Source organism: Triplophysa rosa, linkage group LG10 (assembly GCF_024868665.1).
Source record: "Triplophysa rosa linkage group LG10, Trosa_1v2, whole genome shotgun sequence".
In the NCBI taxonomy this organism is placed as follows: domain Eukaryota; kingdom Metazoa; phylum Chordata; class Actinopteri; order Cypriniformes; family Nemacheilidae; genus Triplophysa; species Triplophysa rosa.
In genome coordinates, this window is record NC_079899.1 from 5,679,480 (window position 1) to 5,704,178 (window position 24,699).

The 24,699-nt window shown below is 48.4% G+C and overlaps 1 protein-coding gene across 1 annotated transcript in view; it reads right to left on the reverse strand.

Annotated features, from left to right (window-relative positions):
- LOC130560499 (leucine-rich repeat and fibronectin type-III domain-containing protein 2) overlaps positions 1-8,313 on the reverse strand; it is a 137,735-nt gene extending 129,422 nt beyond the window's left edge. The window contains exon 1 of the mRNA XM_057344316.1: positions 7,883-8,313. The gene's annotated coding sequence lies outside the window, so the exon portion shown is untranslated. The remainder of the gene's footprint in view (positions 1-7,882) is intronic.
- Between the last annotated feature and the right edge of the window lie 16,386 nt (positions 8,314-24,699).

Consider the following 24,699-nt stretch of genomic DNA (forward strand, 5'->3'; position numbering starts at 1 on the left):
ACCGAGAAGACCCGCGGAGTTGCTCGGTCGGGTACGAGCTGTCCCGTCCTCAAGAGAGTGGGGGAGTAACATCTCCCCCTCCACCCTGGGAATGTATGTAGCCGCTACGGCCGCTCATCATGACCCAAGTGCTGGGTAGCCTCTGGGACAGCACGGCCTGGTCATTATGTTCCTAAGTTGCGCGAGAGGGTGACCACCTTTCCGCGCTCCGTACCCTCTTGCGCCCTAGGTGGCGGGCCCCAAGAGGCCCCGCCCCCTTCGAGCCTCTCGGGATTGCTGCTCTTTCTCAGTCTTGATAAAGACGGTTTTCCACATGGCGCTCACCTCCAAGAGGGTAGGGGATCTGCAAGCACCCTCCGTGTCCACAGATTGCCTAGAACTCGTGGCCGGGATTCTCACGTTATCTTGAGACCCTGCCCCGGCTACGTGCCCAAGGTTCCCACCACTCTCTTGAGAGACCAGGTGGTGAACCTGCAGGCGCTCCCCACCGGGGAGGAAGACCCAACATATCCGTGTTGTGTCCAGTACGCGCACGGCGCCTCTACTTGGACCACACGCAGAGCCCAGAAGCTCTGAGCAACTCTTTGTCTGTTTCGTACGTCAGCAGGAGGGCTGTCTCCAAACAGGGGCTGGCGCACTGGATCGTGGATGCCCTCGTTAGGGCATACCAATCTCTTTTCCTGCCCGTTGGGGGTGAGGCTCACCTCTCGTGGCTGGTTCAGGGCGCCTCCCTGGCAGACATCTGCGGAGCTGCGGGTTGGGCTATGCCCAACAACTCCGTGAGGTTCTAATACCTACGCGCGGAACCGGTGTCAGCCCGCATCCTGGCAGGGTGTGGGACCGGCAGCCGGTAGGGCATACGCCTGCGGAAGCCCTTCCCCCTCCGGGGGGAGCAGTGGCGATCCCGCCTCACTTCTTTCCCTCGGGTAAAGAACAGGCATTCCATCCATCACTAAGCACCCTTCCAGGGGACAGGCTGGGCAGAGCAGCCCTGCCCCTTTAGGCCGGGGAACAGTTGAGTTATTTCCTTTTTTTTTTTTTCTGTTCTTTTTTCTCCAGACGTGGTAACCCCCCCTCCGTGGGCTGTTCCGTCTGATGTATCCTCATGAATGGTTCCCACCTTGGCAACCCATGACCTCCCCAGGTGGACTCCCACCTTGCGGTTAACTCCTGCAGTCCGCACATTCCTCCCATGAGTTCTCCCCTGATGGTGAGACCATGTGGTGTCTCCACTAATTCCTCCCTACGGTAGGTAGTGGCCTCTGCAGCGTTTTTCCCCCCCCAGGGGGGAATAATGCTTACCCAGTGGCCCGTACGGTGCCGGGCGGCTTCTCGCCATTTAGAGAATCATGCCTCCTCCCGTGACGGCCGGCGTTAGGGGGCTTCCCAACTTTTTGTGGAAAGCTCTGGGTTCCCCTTCCTCTCCACTGGAAGGTCATAATTTCGCACTAGCGTGTTCATCTGACTCGCCCAGGCCAGTCAACGTCGCTCCGCAGAGATTGTGACGCGGCTCAGTGCTGTGGCGTTTTCCATAGGAACCCCATTCTGTCGGTTTGACACAACGTCGAGAGACCGACAGAAAGGGAACGTCTTGGTTACGGATGTAACCTCGGTTCCCTGATGGAGGGAACGAGACGTTGTGTCCCTCATGCCACAACACTGGACGCCCACCCCAGCGGTCGGGGGAGGATGCTTAGGCTCCTCAGACCAAAGGTGAATGAATGAGCACACCAGCTTCCCTCTTATACCCGGACATCCGGGGAGGAGCCCGGCATGCAAATTTCATTCTCCAATTTTCATTGGCCTTTTCTAAATACTCAGAAGATGATAGGTTCTCAAGACAAACCCCATTCTGTCGGTTCGACACAACGTCTCGTTCCCTCCATCAGGGAACCGAGGTTACATCCGTAACCAAGACGTTTTGTGTTCTGCAGAAAGAAAGTCATAATGGTTTGAAATGACAAGAGGGCATGTACATTAATGACAGAATTTTCATTTTAAATGTGAACTATCCCTTTAAGATTGACTAAGATTATATTTGTTATTATTGGTGTTGGTTTTGTATGACTTTTTCCCCTGTCCCTGACTGTTTAAACGCCTTTTTTACAAAGCTCATCACTCTGAAAAGCGAGGTGTGCTATGATTGACCAGTTAACCAGTGCGTAGTGGTTGGTCGAATACTGCAAGTGTGTGACGGAAATGTAATGCCTCTTACCATATTTGGAAAATCAGGTTCCAAAGCAATTGTACTGACATGTACGCCCACCTTACTTGCGTATACATTTGGGCAGTCTTAGTCAAATCATACCATGAACTGACGTAGATTTGTGGGGGGGGGGTTACACGAAGAGTTTCAGGCAGGTCTGGGTAAACATTCGCATTGAGATAGAATGCATCTTTTGTTCCGACACTTGCAATTGTATGTGTCTAATACATGCATGGGCAACTTATGACACGCCAAAGACACAGAAAAACACGTATTTGCGCCATATGACCCCTTTTAGATATGTCAGTGCAAGTTGTTTTTGATCAAGACACCTCTAACATTTAAGCTTGTCACGGTTCTCAGGGTGAGACACAGAGACAAGGACAGAGGACCCAAATGCAGACAGCGGGTAAGGGGTTACCGGCTGGATGGCCGGCCGGCCGGACAGGACATGGCGCCGGCTGGAAGGCCGGCTGGACTGGACATGGCGCCGGCTGGAAGGCCGGCTGGACAGGACATGGCGCCGGCTGGATGGCCGGCTGGACAGGACATGGCGCCGGCTGGATGGCCGGCTGGACAGGACATGGCGCCGGCTGAATGGCCGGCTGGACAGGACATGGCGCCGGCTGGATGGCCGGCTGGACAGGACATGGCGCCGGCTGGATGGCCGGCTGGACAACACGTGGCGCCGGCTGGATGGCCGGCTGGGAGACCGGCTATCACCGACTGGGCAGGCCTGGATGTCGACACAACAGGACAGGATGTCGGTGGCTGGGCAGCGCTCTCCGGCAGCTGGGCAGCATCTCTGACGGCTGGGCAGCGCTCTCTGGCAGCTGGGCAGCAAACAAGGACAAACACACACAAACAGTCGACTCGACAGGCCTGGGCACCAGCTGGGAGACCGGCAGGGATCTTCAGCTGGAACAGGACACCGGCGGCCTCAACCCTGGAGGGGAATCCGACGACCTCAACCCTGGAAGGGAGCCCGGAGGTCTCGATCCTGGACGGAGTTCCGGCAGTCTCGACCCCGGAAGGGAGTCCTGCGGTCCCGACTCTGGAATGGAGTCCAGCGGCCTCTACCCTCCAAGGGAGTCCGGCGGATTCAACCCTGGAAGGGAGTCCGGCGGCATCGACCCCTCCCGCTGAGATCCCTTTGTCTGCTGGGTCCAGAATGGCTGGATCATTCTGTCATGAATGATGGGTGGTGAGAGACACGGAGACAAGGACAGAGGACCCAAATGCAGACAGCGGGTAAGGGGTTAACACAAACTTTAATAATAACTAAAAATACAAAACAAGGACCCACGTGGGGGAACATAACAAAACATAGCAACACGGACAGGAACTAACTAGACTGAAAATAATAACATTTGACATGAACACTGTAAACTAAACTAACTACACAACAAGAACTCACCACAAAGACAAACACGACGCAACAGAACAATGATCCATCACGAGACATAAGACACAAGGGCATTATAAAGGGGACAAATCAAGAGGAAGCAGGTGCGGGGCATGAACTAATTAGCAAACAATAACGAGGAGACGAAAGGGCGGGAACAGAGACGCCACACCGGAGAGTGGAAGACCAACAGGGACAAAACGTCACTCTCCACATAAAACAAGAGGTTCTATCATGGTTCTGCCACTAGGTCAAGAGAAGCAAGACAAGGTGGGGCAGAACCATGACAGAAGCCCCTCCTTAACTCTCCACATAAAACAAGAGGTTCTATCATGGTTCTGCCACTAGGTCAAGAGAAGCAAGACAAGGTGGGGCAGAACCATGACAAAGTTAGTCTAGAACTACAGTGTAAAAAATGTTTCTGTGTCATAGTAGATTTTATTAAATGAACTGAGTAAACTATTCTTAATAAAATTGTGTTCTTGATTTTGAACTAAAATTTGACTTAAACTTATGGAAAAAAATCTTAGAATTGTATTACCTCACAGAAGGTAATAAAATGTTTCAAATTAATATTTAATAACTTACTTATGAGGTATGTAGCCGTGTAATAAACAGGGTAATACAGCATCAGAGTTCATTCTCACAACCGGATGGTTGACTTGTACAACGGCTAATTGACTTTACACTACGATGACAGGGGATGGCGGCAGTGTGTAAATCGAGTTACTCCTCCCACTTCTGGGAGTTTTCCTTAGATTTGTAATCCTGTGCGAATTGGCCATTAATATTTCCAGTTTCCTGTGGTAAAATTATTTACCCCACCTCCCTGTAAAACGAATCCCGTCTGAATAGCGCTTTTCTGATTTTAAATCTGTGATTTTTTTTACTGCTTTTTAAATGTATGATTACTGCTCCAGCAGTAAAAGTGGAAACCAAGGATAACCAGATGTGATGCTATTTATAGGCGATTGTAGAATGAGATAAGGAGGGGCCATTGCCTTGGTTTAAATTACGAATTTCTCTGGATTTATGCATTGTTGGAAACATCTGGGAGAAGATAAGTATACGCAAGTGAACAAAATATATAACACTTTGCTAGTGGTCTCTGGATATTTTAACTCCTTCCTCACCAATGACGATTTATCTTATCAATAAACGAACAACTCTTTCCAGCCAAAAACGAGATTTTACAGCAATCCATGTTTACGCTATTATGCGGTAGGTGGTGCTGTTACCCACCTTATAAAACAGCAGCATAAACGGATCCAAAAGCAGTAAATAATCTGTGTATGTTTGAATCATCGTTCTGAATCTGATCGGAAACAAGTATTTTACAAAAATGCGGTTATCTCAGCTTTTTGTTCAAAATGTGTTTTGTTTTGTTTAAAAGAAGAGGCTCTGATCTTTCATTTGATATATTGTATATTTATATATGTAAAGAAAATTTTTCTGGAATCCATTCAAAAAGAATTGCTGGCAGGGAAAGAGTTACAGTAATGCAAAGAATTGTATACATTGTCCCTTTAAAAAAATACAAAAAGGGTCCATAAGTGGAGCAAGAATACTAAGAACAGCACAGCAGAAAGCCACACGGCTCGTAGACAGCCTCAATTTTCCTGTGTCAATACAGGGGCTTTATGAGGGTCAGTGCTTTCAGAGCATGCTGCACACACAGATCCAAATACAAAATGGGAGTTGCTCAGCCACCTGACAAAAAAACCCCACTCGCATTATAGAAGTAAACTAGGCTAACCTTCACGTCTTTGTTCAATAACTTACACTGGCTGAGATTAGTAACTCAGATGTTTCTTTCCCTAAGTCCAGAGACATAAAAAAGTTCCACAACATGAAATTTTATTGGATTTAATTTGTTATTATGTGGCACAGTGTGGTGTAACTGTTGTGCTATAGTTCACCCATACTTCACGTCACCAAAATGAAAAAAAAATAGGGATGTCATTATTAAGATTCATCACACTGGCATAAAGGGTGACATAAATTGTGTCTTGTATGCAAAACTTTGCCAGCTCACTGGTCCAAATGGGGTACACACAGATGCCCATAGCTTCTTTGATCTGATTTTAGCCTAAACTATTGCTTCATTAGACTAATGGTTTCAAATCTCACATTTCAGCATAACCAACAATAAAACCAATGTTTGTAGCCTGGCTGTGGTAAAGAGATCTATTAATGTGACCCCAGTGCCCTTTGATTGCCCCTTTGATAACCCTTCCTTGCCCATGACATTTTTTAATGCAGAAAACTTAATAATATTAACAAAATCTTGCTATACCTAATTTCTCAGCTATTTTTTATTTTATTTTATTATTTTACATATTGCTGAATAAATTGTGTTTAAATAATATGCATACAGTCAGTGTTACCAGATTGGGCGGGTTCTGAATTTGATTGTGCGGGTAATAATTGGCTTGGGCGGGTGGACAAAATTTGGGCGGATTTGGGATCAGTTTGGCGGATTTGAAACATGTACATTCTATATTATTTAACAAAACCCAAGTGTGTGTGTACTCCATCCAATTAGTAATCGTGACGTTACTAAACACGCCCACTGACGAGGTTGCAGGCAGCTCGCAGGCTAGCCCGCGCCTTTTAGCCAATCACGAGTGATAGTTTGCCACCGCCAAAGACAAGTTTTGCAACCGCCAAAAAATAAGAAGCAGCCAGCACTCAGCGGGAAATATAAACAGTCAATATGCCGAAGTGATTCTGAAAAGTTGCGTTCAGCTGTGTTCTTCAGCATCCTGTCAAGTTACAACCGACACCCTGTTACTGTTCTGCATTAAAGGTAGGCTTAAGATGTCCCTCTCTCTGTCTGCCTGTCTCGTTCTTACTTACACACCTGTTTATAATGAGTAAAATGTAGTAATAATAATAGTTAAAATAATAATATTTGAAGTATAAAATATAATTTCAATACACATTGTTGAACTCGTTATTAACGAATTGGTATGTGAATGATCTTCAAATCTACACTGTAAAAGTGCATTGTGTGTGGTGTGAGGGCGGGGACATGGGCCATAGATGTGAACGTCTTATGTTGTCATTTTGTTACTGTGGTTCCGTTGCTGCTGGTGTATGTCGCTAGCCATAGCATGGTACATTAATTGTGGCATTTAAAATAGCTAAATATTGATCAAATTTAACCAAATATTAATCAAATATTTTGGGCGGTTTTGTGTGCGTTTGGGTGGGTTTTGGACCATTTTGGGGCTGGAAACCTTCAACTCTATCTGGCAACACTGCATACAGTACACATGTGTTCCGTTCACATTATATTGGGATATTACCAGTGGTGTAGTCCTAACAAAAAAAGTGGTGTACTATCTTAAACAACCATTACCCCTTACCCACGACCCCAAATGGCCAAAAAAGATAGAAGTCAGTGTGCTTGTTTTTTTCCAGTAACATGCCAATTAGTACAGTTAAATATGCCACCTATTAATATGTATACTTAATTCTTTGATTATGAAGTTATAGAACTGGGCAAAAAACAGGTCTATGCCAGTACTGTTGACTACAATACAATATGTTTTACTAAGCATCATATGTTTTTAACACATCACATACACAAGATTACGTAAAAACATATGCAAGATTTTACTTGGTACAGAATACAAATGTAACTTGCCATCTCTGTGTGAAAACTTGTGTGGAAGATATAAATGTATGAAGTATAGGCCTATGTTGTGGTGAAAATACTTTATTTTAAACGTAGAATAAACGTAACGAGGAGGTTTAAAACAACTGTAAAGGGAATGAGGATACAGAGAAAACGTAAGGTTAAGGATTCTGATTTGTGAGGTTGTAAATAATATAGGGCTACGGAAGTGTCATGGTCCAGGTCAGGTCGGAGCATTATCGGGCATGGGGTTTGTTTTGTTTTCTGTCGAGCACGTGGTAGTCGCCAGCTGACGGCTGACCGCGTGCTCGGTGTCTACGTCATAATCCCCAACCTCCTGTGTCTGTAAGTCTCCTGCACTGGTGTTTTCCACTCCACATCACACACCTGTATTCACTTTGCCCATCTAGCGTATCCATTCCCCTAATTGCCTCACACCTGATAATCCTTCTCTCGTTATGTTCCCATTAAATACCCTCATTGTCTCTTGTCTGACCGTTGCTTGTGATAGCCAGTTCAGACTGCCCCAGACGTAGTTGCGACTCGTCTGACGAAGTTGTAATTTCCCCTTAGTCAGATCATAATCTTAGATCCAGTTCTGTCTTGTCTTGTCAAGTGTGTAGCTTACCTTCTCCTGTTACCTCAGCTGTGCTGTTCTTGTCTCCGGCAGCTCTCGTTGGCGCTCCACTCGGTTACCTCCGGCTTCAGGCAGCTCCCCGCTGGAGGAATCCCGATTATCTCCCTCTGCAAGGCCGTCCGCCGAACTCTCTACACGGGTCCCGGGACGAGTGAGGTCCCCAGGTGCATCCGTACACCACCTATCGCCAGAGACCTATCCTCTGCCCTAGCCGCCGTGTTCAACCCCTCTGGGGTTTTCAAGTTCTCACCGCCGCGGGCGGTAACGTTCGCGGTTGGGTTTTGTCTGTGCCATTGCTGCTTGTAAGAAATAAAACCTTCGGAATACACCGCACTTGGGTCGTCCTGTGTTTCTGTCATGACAGGAAGTGCTTTGTTCCCTTTCTGTCGGTCTCTCGACGTTGTGGCGAACCGACAGATGGGGTTCGTCCTTGAGAACCAATCACATCCGACTTCTTAGAAAAGGCCAATGAAAATTGGTGAATTAAATTTGCATGCCGGACTCCGCCCCCGGATATCCGGGTATAAAAGGGAGACGGCGTGCCTCATTCATTCACCTTTTGTTCTTCGGAGCCTTCGCTCATGATCAACAGACTTTGCTACAAGACTGCTGGCTCTACGACGTGGTGCAGCGGACTGTCCTTTCCTGCAGCGACTTCCCCTGGGCGTCTCGGCGGTTCCAGAAGTGTTCGAGTTTTTTTCTCTAAAAGAGCAAATTTCTCCAGCGTGGCATGTCCCGCTGTTCTCTTGGGTGCAACACACTCATCGAGGAGGGGGACGGACACGATGTCTGCTTCCAGTACGCTGGGGCAGATGTTGTGGATACGTCCTGCCCGCACTGCGGGCGGCTGACGATTCAGACGTTGCGTCACGGGTGGCTGTGTTCCCACGGGACTCAGCCACCACCTTGTCTGCTTCCCGTTCCGTGACGGCAGGACTACGACCCTGCCGCCCGCTACGGCGAGCAGCGAGGGTGATATGAGGATTAGTGTGAGCGCTAATCCGTCAGCCACTGGCTCGCGGACCGTTCGCACCTCGCCTTGCTCGTCTGACCGTTCCCCATAAGACGGTCCGCCGTCTTATTCCTCAATCACGTATCGGACACGGTACGTGATGATGAGATGTCTGTTGCAGCATCGGAGGGTGACTTACTGGCATCAGACTCCGATGATTCCTTGAAGCTCCCTTCCTCGGGGGGTCGAGATCAGGAAGAAGCGGATGTCGAAATGTCAGCCATGCTTTCCCGGTGCACCGGCTGGATACACGGGTGCCGTGTTTCCCCGGAAGTGCATGAGGAACCTAGTACGACCTGGAACGCCCCCTTCGGCGCATACACGTCAACTAGTTCCATCACCCTTTCTTCCCTCGATGGTGGGGCAGCTAGAGGATACGTCAATGTCCCCCCGGGGCTCGACCTAGACTCCCGTCCAAAGCACGTAGGCTTTTCGGCATCTGAGGTGTCGAGAGCTTACTCTGCTGCGGGCCAAGCTGTCCCCTCTCTCCATGCTATGGCCTTCCTGCAGGCCAATGGGCGGAGAGAGCTCCACGAGGGTAAGACCGACCCAGCGCTTATGCAGGAACTCCGCAGCTTCACCGACCTCGCTCTAGGGCGAACAAGGTGAACCCAGGGCCCTGGGTCGGGTGATGTCCACACTTGTGGTCCAGGAGAGACACCTCTGGCTGAACCTTGCACAGGTGAGTAACTCTGAGAAAGTCCGCTTTCTCAATGCACCCATCTCGCAAGGGGGGGCTGTTTGGTGATACTGTCGAGTTCGACAGTTAGGGAGCAGACAGAGGATATCACGTATGTCCTCCCCAGCCATGACTCGACCGCCCTCTGGCCACCGAGATCCCATGCACCGTCTGCTTCCCAGCAGCCCTGGTCCTCTTCGAGACATCGAAGAGGAGACCACCACCCCATCAGCAGCCGCGGTGAAAGCCAATGCGGCCCTCATGGGAAGACCCTAGGGAGTTCGAGAATACCTTTCTAAAAGTTTTCTCCCTCTCTGGGCGTTTATCACAGCCGCTCTCACCTTCTACACGACGGTGTTCGGCAACTCGACGTTGCGTCACGGCGAAACCCAATGTCGAGGATAATCAGCAGCCTACGCACTCTCAATCGACGGTGCTTTGTGCCACATCATCGTCTGGGTATTATCACAGCCGCTCTCACCCTCTACACGACGGTGTTCGGCAACTCGACGTTGCGACAAGACCCAATGTCAAGGATAATCATCAGCCTAAGCACTCTCATTCGATGGTGCGTTGTGCTACGTCTTCGCCAGACAGGTAAAACTGCAGAGCCGATCTCCTCCCAGGGGTCCCCCCCACGGCGAGGGATCCGTACTGCCAGCCATCGAACCACCCCCGGGAGGTCGATGAAGCAGAACGTACCCCTAGCCTCCCTGTCGGTCCCTGGGAGCCTGACAAGAGCTTCCCAAACTGTCATGGTGACTACGGGATACGGTCCGTCTCGGCTACGCGATCCAACTCCCCAGACGCCCGCCCAAGTTTCGCGGCATCCTCTTAACCTCAGCAGAGGCAAGGATGCCCCGTGCTTCGGGCCGAGGTCGCCACCCCTCTGGTGAGGAAGCGATCGTGCTCGTCCCTCTAGCCGAGATGTTCAACGGGTTACAGCCCGTACTTCATCGTCCCCAAAAGAGCGGGGGTCGCTAGATCTGCGTACCCTGAACAGGCACCTACTCAAGCTGCCGTTCAGGATGCTCACGCAGAAGCGCATCCTGGCATCTGTCAGATGTCAAGATGGATTCATGGCAATCGACCTGAAGGACGCTTACTCTCATGTCTCTTTCTCCCTCGTCATCGCCCGTTCCTACGGTTCGCTTTCGAGGGTCAGGCATATTAGTACAGAGTCCTCCCCTTCGGTCTGTCCCTGTCCCCACGAGACTTCACGAAGATCATGGAAGCCGCCCTCACTCCCCTCAGGGAGAGAGGTGTGTGGGTACTAAACTATCTCGACGACTGGCTCATTTGACACACTCGTGAGATCTGTTATGTACACACAGGGACCTAGTGCTTCGGCACCTAGATCGATTGGGACCACAGGTCAACCGAAAAGGAGCAAGCTCTCCTCTGTGCAGAGCATACTCTTTTTTGGTATGGAACTCAACTCTGTCTCCATTACAGCGCGACTGCGCTCAGTCAGTGTTGAACTGCCTGGAATATTTCAAGCAGTCAGCGGGAGGAGGCTCCTGGGTACATGGCATCCTCGACGGTGGTGATACCCCTCAGATTGATGCACATGAGACCGCTCCAACACTGGCTACAGAGTCGAGTTCCCTGGAGAGCGTGGCACACCGGCAGCAGGCGGATGGTGATTACGCTTTTCTGCCGATGTACCCTAACCCCTTGGTCATCAATGACCGTTTCTACGGACGGGGTCCTTCTCGGGCAGGCGAGACGTGTCAGGGTCTCCCTGCAGGGTTGGGGTGCCGTGTGCAACGCAGTGTCAGGGCGATGGACGGGTCCCCGCCTGCGCAGGCATATCAATTGCCTAGAGTTGTTGGATGTGCTACCCGCACTGAAGGGGTTACAACCTCTCGTGCAGAACAAGCATGTGCTGGTCCAGTCGGACTGCACAACTGCCGTAGCGTTTTTAACCGCCAGGGTGGCGTTCGCTTATGGCAGCTAACACGACTCGCCCGACGCCTCCTCCTGTGGAGTCCGCAGGGCCACACATATCCCAGGTGACCTGAACCAGACAGCCGATGTGCTCTCTCGTCAGTTGACGCCTCGCGGAGAGTGGCGACTCCACCCCCTCGTAGCCAGCTCATTGGGGACAGTCAGGGCGGGCTCAGGTAGACCCCTTCGCCTCCCTGGACACCACCCATTGCCGCTAAGGTACTCCCTGCCTCCCTGCCTCGGCACGGAGGCTCTAGCGCACAGCTGGCCGTGGGACAAGCGGAAGTACGTCTTTCCCCCAGTGAGCCTCATTGCACAGACCCTGTGCAAGGTCAGGGAAGAGGAGCATCAAGTGTACTAGTTGCGCCATACTGGCCCAACCGGACTTGGTTCTCGGAGCTAATGCTCTTGACGACAGCTCCCCCCTGGCTGATTCCCCTGACGAAGGACCTGCTTTCCCAGGGGAAGGGCACGTTATGGCATCACGGGCTAGACCTCTGGAACCTCCATGGCTGGCCCCTGGACGGAACGAGGAGATCCTGAGTGGCATAACCCCTGCGGCGGTTAAGACCACTACTCACGCTAGGGCCCTGGATACGCCTAGTGGTGCCTCTTCTCATCCTGGTGCTCTTCTCGAAGAGAAGACCCGCGGAGTTGCTTGATCAAGTGGGTGCAGTCCTTCCAGAGACTCGAGAATAATCTCTCCCCTTCCACACTGAACGTGTATGTAGCCGCTGTTGCCGCTCATCACGACCCAGTTGCTGGTAGTCTCTAGGACAGCACAACCTGATCATTTGGTTCCTAAGGGGCGCGGGAAGGCTACCACCTCACCCACGCTCCGTACCCTCTTACGACCTTGATGCGGTCCTGGAGCCCCTCGGAGATGCCGCTCTTTCTCACTTCACGATGAAGACAGCTCTCGGGAGGACGCTCAAGAGGGTAGCGGACCTACAAGCATTCTCCGTGTCCATAGATTGCCTAGAACTCGGGCCCGGTTATTCTCATGCTATCCTGAGACCCCGGCCCGGCTACGTGCCCAAAGTTCCCACCACTCCCCCGAGACACCAGGTGGTGAACTTACAGGCGCTCCCCACCGGGGAGGAAGACCCAACCCCATCCGTGTTGTGTCCAGTACGCGCATTGCGCCTCTGCTTGGACCGCACGCAGAGCCGCTGAAGCTCTGAGCAGCTCTTTGTCTGTTTTGGAGATCAGCAGGGAGGGCTGTCTCAAACAGAGATTGGCGCATTGGATCATGGACGCCGTCACTATGGCGTACCTGTCCTAGTTCGCCTACGCCCACTGGGTGAGAGCTCTCTCCACACGGAGTACAGCCTCCTCATGGGCACTGGCTCCAGGCGCCTCTCTGGCAGACATCTGCAGAGCTGCGGGTTGGGCTACACCCATCACCTTCGCGAGGTCCTACAGCCTTCGCGTAAAACCGGTCGGCGAGTCTTGCGGGCATCAGGCAAGACCGGCGACCGGTAGGCTGTACGCCTATGACAGTACCTGACCCTAGGGGGTCAGCGTACTACTAGCCTCCCTTCTTCCCCCACTGGGTGAAGAACAGGCACTCCATCCATCACTAGCAAGCACCTCCTGTGGGCGGGCTGGGCAGAGCAGCCCTGCCCCTTAGGCCGGGTATCAGCTGAGTTATTCGCAACATAGCTCTAACCCGACCTAGTGCTACCAGACGTTGTAACCCCCCAGCAGGGCGGTTCCGTCTGATGTATCATCATGCTGGTTCCCACCTTGGTAACCCATGACCTCCTTAGGTGGACCTCCACCTCGTGGTTAACTCCTTCAGTCCCCACTTTCTTCCCATGAGTTCTCCCCCATCGGTGAGACCATGTTGGTATCTCCACTAGTCTCCTCCCTGTGGTAGGAAGTGGTCTCTGTAGCGCATCCCCCGCTTGAGGAAGTAGCGCTTACCCAGTGGCCTTACGGTTCCGGGCGGCTTCTCGCTGTTAGAGAAACAAGGCCGATGCCTGTGAGGCCGAAGGTAGGGGCCTTCCCACCTTTCAAGAAAGCTCTGGGACCCCCTACCTACCCACTGGTAGGTTACAATTTCGCGGTAGCGTCACGGCTGACACGCCCAGGCCAGTCACCGTCGCTTCGTTGAGATTGTGACAGGGCACAGTGTTATGGCGTTTTCCATTGGAACCCCATCTGTCGGTTCGACACAACGTGGAGAGGCCGACAGAAAGGGAACGTCTCGGTTACGTTTGTAACCTCGGTTCCCTGATGGAGGGAACGAGACGTTGTGTCCTCTTGCCACAACACGTGCTGTCCACTGCAGCAGTCGTGAGAGGTCTCAGGCTCCTCAGAACTAAGGTGAATGAATGAGGAACGCCGTCTCCCTTTTATACCCGGATATCCGGGGGCGGAGTCCGGCATGCAAATTTCATTCGCCAATTTTCATTGGCCTTTTCTAAGAAGTCGGAAGTGATTGGTTCTCAAGGACGAACCCCATCTGTCGGTTCGACACAACGTCTCGTTACCTCCATCAGGGAACCGAGGTTACAAACGTAACCGAGACGTTTTCTTTTGCCGTGTGTCATTTAAATAAAGCTAGTATTAAAAGTTGTGACAGATATCAAAGATTCTGTCAAAGATCAATATCATAACGAGATAAAGCAGCGCAAGAGAATACGTGAATTCAGTGTCATTTTCTCTCGAGCCGGTTCGGGACAGAAGAGAGTAATTTGGCAGGAACCATTTTTTGGCACAACACCAGCAAGCACACTTTAGAGCAAGTTTGATTAAAAGTGAGCAGTTTTATCAATGTTACCTGACAGCTTCAGCGGGACTCTTTCAGTTACTGAGAGGACGAACTTCTCGCTGGCACGCTGCCAACACTGATAATGACGCGGTTGTCGGAGGCGGGGCCGCGGGAAATATTGTGTATTTTTTTAAGAAATGCACTAACTGAATTAAAGAATTGCGTGTTTAAAAACAAAATAAGAAAAATATGAAGTTAAAGGGAAATCAACCACAAAAGCAGCTTGGAGACGTTTTAAGCAGCAAAACAAGTGGGTATACGCTAATATACTGTAGATCTTCAGAAGTCATTATACGCATACAGCGCTATGGAAAAAGTAAGCATACGGCATATACGTGCGTATGGCCCGACTACACCACTGGATCTTACTGGTATGGATAGGATATTCCTATATTCTTTGAAAGTGTTATTACAATATTATTACATAACATACAATTGACATTTGGACATAACTGTGAAACAGACTACACAGCCAATATTCTACACACTTGATTTAACGCAATGAAAGAGTTAAATGCAAGACACAGCTAAAGTGTGAAATATAATAGAGAAGTGTTTAGAGGGACAAGTCTTCACATCCACCCTCTTGGTTCTCCTTTCGAGAAGCATGATCATATTTTCCACTAGGTTAGGGACAAGTATCCCTTAGATAAAAGCTTATCATATCCTTCCATGTTGTCATAATGTACTTCTTGCTTGAGGCCCCTGGGCATGGCCACTTATCGGGGCCCTGCAATTTAAGAGGGATCGCTAGGTTTTGCCATTGTTATGAGCTGAATTTGAAAAAAATAGATGTTACTTGGATTCATTGAGATGCCTCTCATAATAAAAGTAATATAACAGACTTTGTGTTGAAGGAATGACAGCATAATAGTCATGAAAACAGACAGGTCCACATATTGCTTTTTCAAATGTAACTATAATACTATTGTTCTTTTAAGATGCGGTTTTCACAGGTTGACATGATGGATTGCAAATGTTATCAAACTATTATGTGCAATATACAGTATGTTATACAATAAATACTAGTATTATGATAATCAATTCATTCAATTATTATGCATAAAATTAAGGAATTTAAAGTATCACATTCATAGGCTCTGCTAGAAAATAATGAAGAGGATTATTTTTTATTTGCAGCTCAATATCACTGCCCCATCCCTGTCACTAATACTTCTCAGGGGTGGGGGTGTAATAAAGACATACATTTTTTAAAAGTAAAATAAGCTTCAAATAAATTAACTCATTTCCACTCTCTATGTTGTTTGTATGGGTTTATTTGCAGCAAATTAATTGAAAATAGGTGTATTGTACCAGATATTAATCAATTAAAATAATTAAGGATATACTAGTGCTTCCGATTCAAAATGCAAATCTTGGTACTTTCTGTTCGTTAGATTTTGAGCTTTAAAAAGTGCAAATCATTGAAAGTCTTTTTAGCATATGTGACCCTGGATCACAAAACCAGTCTTAAGTAGCACGGGAACATTTTTAGTAAAAGACAAAAATACATTGTGTGGGTCAAAATGATCGATTTTTCTTTTATGCCAAAAATCATTAGGATATTAAGTAAAGGTCATGTTCCCTGAAGATATTTTGTAAATGTCCTACCTTAAATATATAAAAACTTTATTTTTGTGAGTGGATGGTCTGCCACAGTGCCCCTGATTAACAACTTCAAAGGCAATTTTCTCAATATTTAGATTGTTTTGCGCTCTCAGATTCCAGAGTTTTAAACGGTCGTATCTCAGCCAGATATTGTCCTATTCTAACAACTCATATATCTATAGAACGTTTATTTATTCAGCTTTCACATTATGTAAAAATCTCAATTTCGAAAAATTGACCCATAAGACTGGTTTTGTTGTCCAGGGTCACATATTCCCTTTTATTTACAATTTTCAGAAAAGTATAGGGTTTACAAAAACTAAAAAATGTTAGCACATAAAATTTAGCAAATAATTTCAATGATGCTTTACAACTAGTAGTAATCAGATGCATGACAAAATGATGGAGACAACTTGGTCAACATTTATAAACAGGGACAAAATAGAGCCCATGAAGAGTGAATGAAGAATTACGTATGATCAGGACACACTGACTGCTTTTATGTATACTAATATCTATGTATTTACTTAAATCTGGAGTACTGTCTGAATGGGGCTAGAAAATTTGTATCAGCCAATGGAAACTCCAAGGGGTGTAGGATTCTGTGGGGGCTGGAGTACATTAGAACTCCTTGGATAAATACTAAAGACTAGATGAAATAGCTTTTTATGATCATATAATAATACAAAATTGCAGTAGCGAACCGTGACGTTTGAGCCTGGGCCCTCTGCGCATGGGAAATATATAAGTTTTAAATATTTTTATGATAGTTTAGGTCATCACAGAGGGCCTAGAGGGCCCTGAGGGTTCGCTACTGCAATATTGGGCACCTTACAAAAACAACAGCTGCAAAACAAGCAGCAATGACCCATAATAAATAGTTTCAAACTACAGGTGAACCATGCATAACACAATCTCATCCTGCCTCAAGTGTTGATCCTGAGAGTTATCTTATAGCTGGAAAAACAGGCTAAATAAAGGGAAATTATAATGGAGAGCGCGAGGGATACATCATTAAATAAAGCTTCACCTTCATCATTAAACACATTTACACAAACTTAACTTGTCCTGTAAAATATTTTGGTAAACAGCATGCACTTGATATTAGCACTGGGTTATTTTGTGTTAAACCACAAATAATTACATTTCTTGTTTGTTTCATGAAGGAAATCAGTAAGCATTGGTTTGTGTATTCAGTGTGTGCCCCCTGGCAACCAACACAAAAACAAGCATTAATGGAAAGTCAGTAAGGTGGACTTTTCGCTTTCACAGCATGCAACATTAAGTTGACATTTAAGAAGTAAGCTTTTTGCAGCATATCCACACAATGGCTTTACATTTTTTCCACCCTTCCCCCCCTCTCCTCCCATATGTAAACCATTTTAAAGCCTGAAAAATGACATGCAGAGTGAAAAAACTCAATCCAGCATGAAAATTCTGTCAACAGCAATATGTTGAACATGTTTTGAGTCTTTAATACAGTATGCCATTTTTTTATTGCCTTTACCTACTCTTATACTGAACCACTTTTATACTGAACCACAGCTCATCCAACTTTCAGATTGGGATGCATTACACATGGAATTTAAAGCCCCAAAATCTTCTCCCTGTTACTAATGAGCAGCTCATCTCATCACTCTAATAGAGCGTTCCCACCAAACGCGAGCGTAGTTGGACGCTTGAACATTTTGAGTTTACTCGCACCATTCACGCGTGAAATTCGCTTCAGAACAGATGCGAATTCACATCATGAGAGGGCCTTCTGCCAGGCGGCTCCAGCCTCGTGTGTGTGTATATATATATATATATATATATATATATATATACTGTATATACAGTATATAGCTCAAATTGAGTAAAGATCATTTTTTACAACTTACCAGATTGTCCGACCTCCTCACTCACTTTCTTCCAAGCAAGATCCTTTTTATTCCTGTTTCGATAAAAGTAAGATGTATCGTACAGCTCCAGGTATCCAAATACAGGGACGATTATTTTGTCCTCCATTGTGGTTTTGGATTTCTGCCTCCGCTCGCTACATCACAATCACCTCACTACTAGATCAAGCTCCTGATTGGTTAACGCGGCGCGATTTTTCACTAAAGTTCAGATTTTTCACCTCAAGTGAATCACACGTTACACGCATCAAACACTGAATTCACGCGAATCGCGCCGCAGGATGTCCTATCGCGTCTTTGCATTGACTTAACATGTAAATCACTTGCGCTTAATAGAGCGTTCCCACCAAACGCGACTTGTGCGAATAAATCACGTTATTCGCGCGTAGTCGGGTGCTTGAACATTTTGAGTTTACTCGCTTCATTCGCGCGTGAAATTAAAATAGAAAATATTTTATTAAACGAAAACACAAAGTAAAAGTAAATAATATTTTAATACGGCCTCCTGGCACTTTAATTCGATCACTCGTACGGCAGCGTTCTCTCTCTCGCTCCTCGTGTTCTCTGCCAAACTCTCCTCCTTTGTTCTCCCCTCGTGTTGGCTTTTATCCTCTTCTCGCCAATCACTGAAACAAGAGACAGGTGTTTATGATCAGCCTTTGACCTACTTACTTCCCGCCGGTTTCCTGTCTCACTCTCTCCAGAATTCGTTAAACCACGCCCCCCTCGCCACATACCCCCACCGCCCGACTCAGGCCGGGGCCCCATCCGGCCTGCAGCCTCCTCCCCCCCACCTGGAGAGAAAGTCGGCTACCACCATCTGCGTCCCCGGTCTGTGGACCACCTGAAACTTAAAGGGTTGTAAAGCCAGATACCAACGGGTGATCCGCGCGTTGGTATCTTTAATGCGATGGAGCCATTAGAGGGCCGCGTGTTCTGAACAGAGCGTAAACTCCCTCCCCAGGAGATAATAGCGGAGGGTGAGAACAGCCCATCTGATTGCCAAGCATTCGTTCTCAATGGTGCTGTACATCGTCTCTCTCCTCGAGAGCTTACGACTGATGTACATCACTGGCCATACCTCACCCTCTATCTCCTGGGACAGGACCGCCCCCAGCCCTCTGTCCAACACATCCGTCTGCAAAAGAAAGGGCAATAGCGTGCAATAGCGGGCCGCCACACAGAGCAGCCTTTACTTCGGTGAAAGCCTGCTGGCACGGCTCCAACGACTGGACGGAATCTGGCACCTCCATTTTAGTGAGGTCAGTCAGCGGGCTGGTGAGGGTCAAATAGTCAGGCACAAACCTTCTGTAATATCCCATCAGCCCCAGGAACTGCCTCACTTCCTTTTTGGTCTCGGGTCTCGGAGAGGCTGCAATCGCTGGCGTCTTATCAATTTGGGGACGCACCTGCCCGTGACCCAAGTGGAAGCCCAGATACCTGACCTCCACTCGCCCAATTGCACACTTCTTCGGGAGAGCCGTGAGTCCCGCTCCTCTCAGCGAACTCAAGACCGCATTTAAATGCTGCATATGCCGCTGCCAATCATTACTATAGATGATGATGTCATCCAAGTAAGCAGTGGCATATGCCGCATGTGGACGTAGTATGCGGTCCATGAGACGCTGAAATGTAGCTGGGGCTCCGAATAAGCCGAAAGGAAGGGTGACAAATTGGTGTAATCCAAACGGCGTAGTGAAAGCTGTTTTTTCTTTGGATAAAGGAGATAAGGGGATCTGCCAATACCCTTTTTTCAAATCCAATGTTGAAAAAAAGCGAGCCGAACCTAGCCGATCAAGCAATTCGTCAATCCACGGAATTGGATATGCGTCGAACTTCGAGACAGTGTTCACCTTGTGGTAGTCCACACAGAACCGAACTGAGCCATCGGTTTTAGGGACCAAAACTATCGGGCTAGCCAATACGCTACTGGACTCCTCTATTACTCCCATATCTAACATGGCGCCTAATTCTTCCTGAACCACTTTTTTTTTTGCTCAGGCAATCGATACGGTTGGCTACGTATTACGGCTCCCGGTGTGGTCTCAATATGGTGCTCAATGAGTGAAGTTCGGCCAGGCAGAGGCGTTAACACATCGGCAAAACGAGCCTGCAACCTGGCCATGTCAGTGATCTGGGACGGTGAGAGGTGATCCCCACCAGGGGCCAGCGTGATGTATCGATTCTTTGCTCCCACTTCTGGCCCGAGATCATCCTCTCTACCCACCACCATCGCCAGCATCACTGCATCCGCCTCACTCCATTTTTTAAGGAGGATGAGGAGGTATAATTGATGTTTACCGTTTCTGTCTGGTCTTACCACCTCATAATTAAGATCTCCCACTCGCCGCGTAACCACAAAGGGTCCTTGCCACTTGGCGAGTAATTTTGAGCTAGATGTTGGGAGCAATACGAGGACTTTCTCTCCCGGTGTAAATTGACGTAGTCTGGTGCCCCTATTATATTGCCGGCTTTGTCTGTCCTGGGCCTGTAACAAATTATCCATAGAGAGCTGCCCCAAAGTGTGGAGTTTTGTTCTCAGGTCCATGACATACTGAATTTCATTTTTACTAGCGGTAGGGCCGTCCTCCCAAGTTTCCCTTAGGACGTATAACACGATGTGGGGCTGACGCCCATAGAGTAGCTCGAAGGGGGAAAACCCTGTGGAGGCTTGGTGGACCTCGCGCACGGCAAATAACAGGGGCTCCAGCGATTTATCCCAATTTTTGGCGTCCATGTGAACGAACTTCCGGATCATGGTTTTTAAAATGCGGTTAAACGCTCGACCAGTCCGTCAGTTTGTGGGTGGTAGACGCTGGTACGAATCGTTTTCACCCCCACTAACCCATATAGTTTGCGGAGTGTCCGTGACATGAACGTCGTGCCTTGATCCGTGAGAACCTCTTCGTGGTTTCCCACGTGGGATATTAACGAGAACACAGCGTCCGTTACACTCTTGGCGGAAATATTGCGGAGCACCACTGCCTCGGACTATCGTGTTGCATAGTCCACAATGACCAATGCAAAGCGATGCCCTCGTGCCGATTGTTCTAACGGCCTGACCAGGTCCATACCAATTCGTTCGAAGGGGATCTGTACCAGAGGGAGAGGGCACAATGGTGCTTTTGGGTGGCCGGTGGGTTTACCAACTGGCATTCGCGACAAGTGGCGCACCATCTGCGCACATTCTCGTGGATGCCCGGCCAAAAAATCGGGTCGTTAGGCGATTTAGTGTTGCGGTTTGTCCTAAGTGCCCTGCCATTGGATTTGAATGCTGGAAAAGCATTTCCCCGTGGCTCTTTGGGATGACCAATTGTGTTGTATCCTCCTTTGATTGAGTGTCTTGGGTCACTCGATACAACCTGTCTTTTATAATGGCAAAATATGGATAGGTGAGCGGCCGTGCCGGTTGGAGAGGCTGCCCGTCTATTGTGCGGATCTGCTCAAACGCATTTTTGAGTGACTCATCTCGAGATTGATCCAGGGGAATATCATGAGAGATTCTTTCTCTCAATCGCTCTCTGTTCCCCTGAACCTGCCGTCGATGGTCCCGGCTCGGCCTCTCCAAGCTGCGCCGCCGCCCCCTTCTGCTCACGTTTGCTCCAAGAGACACCCACACATAAATGCCCCAACAATATACTAAAATCCAGCCAATTTGTGCCCAGAATTAACAGATGTCGGAGGTGCGAATTAATGGCTACCTCAACTGTATGCTTTTTTTCCCTAAATTGTATCGACAGAGACACTAAGGGATAGCTCACCACCTCGCCGTGCACACACCTTACCTTGCGGCTCGTATCCAATGCCGTAGAATGAATCACGCCTGGGTGGATCAAGGTTTGGTTATAGCCTGAATCCACCAAGGCCTGATAGGTACCCCCTTTATACTCACAGGTATTTGGTACAGGCCAGCTTGATCGAGGGCAGCCCGCGGGGCGTCGGGGATCTGCATCACTGCACAAACCTCCATGACCGGACATATCATGATGAGGTGGCCTGGAACCCCAGCACCGCCAACAGGCCGACCCAGGCTTACCCGCTGCCTCAGTGGCAGGAAGCAGGACAAGGGATTGCGAGAAGAGGCAGGTAGAAGGGGAGAGGCAGCGGATGTCCCCCCGCCGGAGGGCAGCCCTCAAGCTCGGCAGGAACCGGAATCCCGGGCCGCCCTGGGCATGGGCCGCTGCCTGCGGCTGCGGTACCGGACGGGATCTAGGGAAGGTGGAACCACAAGAGGAAGAGGGAAGAGGAGAGTTTCAGCGTACGCCGCCATGTGGTTTTCCGCCAACTGGACGGCCTGGGACAGCGACGCCGGCCGGTGGCACTGGACCCACTGGGCAGTCTCCATGGGTAGCCATCCCACGAACTGTTCCAGTACCACCTGCTCCACGATAGTGTTGATGTCGCTGTCGTCATCCAGCAGCCATTTGTGGCAGGAGTCCCGGAGCTGTTGGGCAAACACGAAGGGTTGGACCCACTGGAGGATCACCTTCCGGAGGTCCACATATCTCAGGAGGTTCTGGACCGGCAACTGTTGAGCCGCGTCGCGGGGCCAGCCAGATACCTCCGTGGACCTCTCGAAGAGATCTATGAAGGCCTCTGGGTCGTCCTGAAGCCCCATATTGTGTAGCAGCAGGGGAGCAGACCGGCCGCTGGTGTACCCTCGGTATGTCCTTGTTGAGTAATCCAGCACCGGAACAGCTCGCGGTCATCCGTCTGGGCCTGGAGGAGCAACTGGAACCTCTTCTCCTGCTCCTTTTGTAGGTCTGTCTGGGCCTGGAGGAGCAACTGGAACCTCTCCTGCTCCTTTTGTAGGTCCAGCAGGGTCTGATGGTGCTCCTGGTGGAGTCCCGCGAGTGCCTGGATGAGGGCTCCCGGGTTTCGGCACCAATGTAGCAATGTTCGTATAACGGAAGGAAGGAGACAGGGTCGGCGTGGCTGAGAAGAATCTTTTATTAAACGAAAACACAAAGTAAAAGTAAATAATATTTAAATACAGCCTCCTGGCACTTTAATTCGATCACTCGTATGGCAGCATTCTCTCTCTCGCTCCTCATGTTCTCTGCCAAACTCTCCTCCTTTGTTCTCCCCTCGTGTTGGCTTTTATCCTCTTCTCACCAATCACTGAAACAAGAGACAGGTGTTTATGATCATCCTTTGACCTAATTACTTCCTGCCGGTTTCCTATCCCTCTCTCTCCAGACTTCGCTAAACCACCCCCCCTCGCCACAACGACGTACACACAAATTGCCAATAACACAAACTTTAATCTTCTTTCGAGGAGATAATCTACAGGTACAATTTAAATCCTGCTTGAGTTCAGAAAACACGAGAAAATCATGACTTCCAGCTAACAAAAGGGTAACATGAGATACCATCAAATAAACAGTACAACCGATAATGAACAGAAACAAAGGCGAAACTTAAATAGTGTCCAAATAATGAGTCCAATAGAAAACAGGTGCAGATGAAATCAACAATGACACGTGTGGGTGCAAAGGAACGTGGGAATTGGAGTCCGATAGGGAACATGCAGGCGGAGAGTGTTACATGTTGTTTCGGATTTCTGACTCTGCTCGCTACGTCATAATCATGTCACTACTAGAGCAAGCTCCTGATTGGTTAACGAGGTATGAATTTTGATCGATCGTCAAACACCCGAAATGCTCAATTCGTGCCGCCTCATTCGTGTGTACCGCACCGCAGGATGTCCTATCACATCTTTGCATTGATGCGTTCGGTGGGAACGCAGCATAACGCTTCATTCGCGCTTGGTGGGAAGGCAGCATAAGTGTATTTGTAATACACTGTGCAAACTCGCTTAAATTTTAGATAGCTCGTCACTGTGGATTACGAGCAGCCAGCTGCCATTTCTTCTAACTTGATGTTGTATATCTCTGAACTACACTGAATGTGTCATTAAAGAAATAAAATATATTGTTTTAAAAACCTCCAAACCCTCATAACAAAGCACAAGGTTTGACATTTTACTCCTTATGTTTTTTAGAGCCATCAAAGATCAATACAAACTTTAAGTGGATTTAGGGAAAATAACAGAAGAGCCATTAACATTCAACCCACCTGGACAGGCATGAAAAAATATTCTGACACTGTCTTAAAGACTTATTATCAAAGGTAATATACATATATGCCTTTTTATCCAAAATAACATACATTTAGTGCATCAGCATGTGTGTTTCCTTGCAACTACAAGCAAGATATTACATTGCATTTTAAAATAAAGGTTGGGAATTTGTATTCTTGTGTAAGAACATGTAGGAACATTTTGGTAGTTATTTTTATTTTGGTGACTTATCAACCATGTCATTCTCTATCAACGGCCAACATGTGTTTACAGTTATTTACCATCTACAGGCCTATATATACTACAAAATTAGCTATACGCCTGTATAAAACCATCCTGCTTTATATTGACACTTGATGCTGTCATCTATGCCCTGCAAACTGTGAAAATTGGATTCTGCTCTTCAAGTGACACTTGAAAACATGGGAGACCTGAAGATATGCAGTGCTGCGGATTGAGTATGGTTATGTGGGACTGTGTGTGTGTGTAAGTTTGCTTGCTTATTCGTATGTGTACATGAAAAAGAACAAGTCATAGAACAAAGCAGATAGAGCAGAAAGACTTACTGCGCTGTCTTAAAATTGGTGTGTTGGTGTTTTATTCAGTATGTGTGATGCCTTGAGACATTACATCCTACAACACCTAGACTGACCAGGGACTTACGTCAGGATCCTGTTTGTAGACTTCAGCTCGGCCTGCAACACCATAATCCCCGACCTCCTCCTGACCAAGTTTACCCAGCTCTCCGTGCCAACCTCTACCTGTCAGTGGATTATTAACTTCCTGTCGAACAGGCAGCA